Source organism: Vanessa tameamea, chromosome 17 (genome assembly GCF_037043105.1).
Source record: "Vanessa tameamea isolate UH-Manoa-2023 chromosome 17, ilVanTame1 primary haplotype, whole genome shotgun sequence".
Classification (NCBI taxonomy): Eukaryota; Metazoa; Arthropoda; class Insecta; order Lepidoptera; family Nymphalidae; genus Vanessa; species Vanessa tameamea.
In genome coordinates, this window is record NC_087325.1 from 8,056,251 (window position 1) to 8,059,782 (window position 3,532).

A 3,532-nucleotide genomic window follows, 5' to 3' on the forward strand; every position below is an offset into this window, starting at 1 on the left:
CTCTCTCTTCTATCAAATCACAATGGCCCGTCAAATATATATTTTTCTATTATTAAATCACACGCAATTAATTCGTACGCCATACTTGCCTATGCAATTTTGTGAAACAGTTATTAGTATTAGGAGTAAATTTAAAGAATACTGCATTATTTTAGAAGTATATACAAAAACCAAATGGTTTCTTTACCTGATGAATAGTCACCATTCCTAACATCGTCAAAGCGCTACCAAGCAGCTGCCATGTCCCGTGTGTCTGTAGTTAGACTGGCTCACTCGTCCTTCAAAATAGAACACCTGTATTAAGTATTTCTGTTTGGCGGTAGAATTTCGTTCATTCAGAAATCCCAATTTGGTTAAAAAATACGCATAAATTGAGTCAATGATTATTAAAGGCAAATGAGTAAATATCAGGGTACATGATTTTTTATTACGGTTAGCCCTTGTAACCTTGACATCGTTTAAAAAGGGTGTTCGCGAATACTGAGACTAGCAAGTAATAACACATGTGAATATTTTTCGAAACATAGTTCAATATCATTGGGATTATATAACAACTAACAATATAATAAGGACTGAGGTTATATATATTTGAAAAGCGACTTGAAATAAATATTTTAGCCCGGTGCCGCTGATTCTTTATATGAACACGATCCCGCAGTGTCTCGCAACCGTCGTAGTGGTTTTAGTAGGTAAGCATCCCACATTACTCTGGTCCCCCAAGGGGCTCGAGTTTCTTTATGTAGGTTTTAAAAACGATGGAAATAAACTTATGTCTATGACTTCATAAATAAATAGTTTTAGTTTGTAGTGATTTGATATGAGAAAAGCATTTTTTTATTTATTTTACCTATATGTAATTTGAAAGAAATCCTCCACTCCCTGAGAAGGTTTGGGGCTTACTTCATCATGCTCATCCACTTGTAGGTTTCCTCAAGATGTTTTTCTTCACTATCGATCACGAACAGTGGTTGTTGAGCCGGGTTTGAAATCAGATCAACAGTTAGGATTCACGTTTTGTAAACATTGCCTTCACGGCTCGAAATCTCTTCAAAAGAATATCTTTGCCCAGCAGAGAAATTAAAAGGTAACACACTTTATTATTATTACTTTATACATACTTTACTTTACTTTGTTTTAAGTAATTGAGTTTTACATTCTTTAGCCATAAACACTTTTTACCTTACAGTGTTATTGAATTATTCTTGATGTTTTTATAAGGTGAAATAAGTCAAAGTCGAGAAGCTGTATGTACAAAAAATATCGCTTCTGAAGTCATGACGTTTTTGAGCTTCTTATACTCGTTGGTTAATCATAAACCGAAAAATAACACAAAAAATATGTTTTTACTCAGAATAAAAAAAATATATTGAATATTCATCTTTTATCTGTCTTTCTTACTTCATTCTTTAATTTTTTTAGTTATTATTGTTGAAACTACGATAAACTATTATAAGTTTAAAACCTGAAGAAGTAGAGCATTTTTAATTGAAAATTAGTTGCAAATAACTTTGTAGATTTGATTATTTTTAAATATAGAATATATTGTAATTAATTGAAATGGAGAACACCCTATTTTTATGATTAATTGTAAAAAAAAACCACTTTGAATATCGTATAAAATATGTAACTATAAAAAAAAACAATTATATCAATTAATATATTAAATTAAATATATTAACTTTTCTTCGGACCAAGTTTTTTTTTAATATATTAAACAGGAATTTACGAATTTCATACAATAATCATCTGTTCCAGAGGCCAAGTGAAACTAGGTGTTTTTTTATCCCCACTTTAGAACACGTGCTGGGTTTTTTATAGATCCGACACGTAATGAACCGTATGTTCGGAAACCGTCGCCCTACCCAGGATATCCTGTTTGAAAAATAAAAGAGCTACCCCACACCTTTGTAAGAACAAAACGCTTATGAGACATGCTACAAAACAACGTAACTTAAAATAAACTCTCCTTCAAAGATATAGAGCATAAATTTCAGTTTTAATTTAATAAAGCGCGGGTTGTGAGTGCGTTCAGAAATAAATGTTCCAATTTCAAAATATATTATTTAAAAAAAATTATACAGTCTTACGAGCGGGTGACGCTTTTTAATGAAGTTTATTATTTGCACGTTTAGTCGCATTTGCATTCCGTATGAGGAATTAACAGCAATCAGAGTACCATTCAATTTCTGTCTGTTTTAGCTAAATGTTATATTCATATTCGCTTTCACATTGGTGGTGTCTTCATAAATACTTAACCTTATTTGACTATTGAGTGTTGATTGTTTAACTTTTTTAATTAGATTACCAGCACACGTGTGTATACAATATATTTTATTAAACAAATCAGTCACACAATTTAGAATACATTTAAATTGAAACATAATTTTGAGACAGTGGTTTAAATACACTTTATAAAAAAATATTTTATTGAATTGTTTTATGATCATGATAATTAATTCCTGAGTGAACATTTTATTTAAAAAAAAAGTTTTTCTTTAAATTTCGTATATACTTTAAAGTACCGTATTATACTAAATTAAAAATGGATAAATGAATGGATAGATGAATCGTATAGAAATATACTTTTATACGTATAGAAACACGATCTAAGGTAGAAAAGTAAAAAAAAAAATTAGGCAGACATAAAATTAAGTCGAGTTCAAATATTCAACATTTTTGTAAACCACTCGAGTTAAATATTTATTAGTTTAATAAAAAAATTACGCGTAACATAAACATTAATATGCGCATAAAACTAAAGTGAAATAAATCCAAAAGTAAAAATGAAGATTAAGCACACATTAAAAAACCGAATATATTAAATAAGATAATTTTATTATTTCGTGTTTATGCAGATGTGCAAATTTAATTTACAACGTTCGGGCTGGTATTGGGGCGCAAAAATATATGTTTCGACAAGATGATAAGATTAATCTAATTGAAGTGGGGAGCCATGACCTCATGACATTGCCAAGGGACAACTGGAACAAGCGAATGCGCCAACTTCAAGTTACGTAACAGTTTTGTAACGTTTAAGTTGATGAGTGAAGGTTTTTTTTATTTTTAAATCTGATACTTTCGTTCGAAATAAATGAAGTAGGTAACTATGTTGGTTCAATACAGTTTTTATTTTCATTTTATTATATTATATATTTTTGTATATCAGCACGTTAATTTTGGTTATTAGAAGAGCATGAACCGAGATGGCCCAGTCCTAAGAACGCGTGTATTGTAACCGATGATTGTGGGTTCAAACCCAGGCAAGCATCACTGAATTTTCATGTGTTTAATTTGTGTTTAAAAGTCATCTCGTGCTAAGCGGTGAAGGAAAACATCGTGAGGAACCCTGCATGTGTTAATTTAAATGAAATTCTACCACATGTGTTTTCACCAAACCGCATTGGAGCAGCGTGGTTGAAATATGCTACGAACCTTCTCCTCAAAAAGGATAGGAAGCCTTAGCCCAGCAATGTTAAATTTACAGGCTGTTAATGTGCTGTGTGTGAAGAGCATGGGATCCACACTTATCACG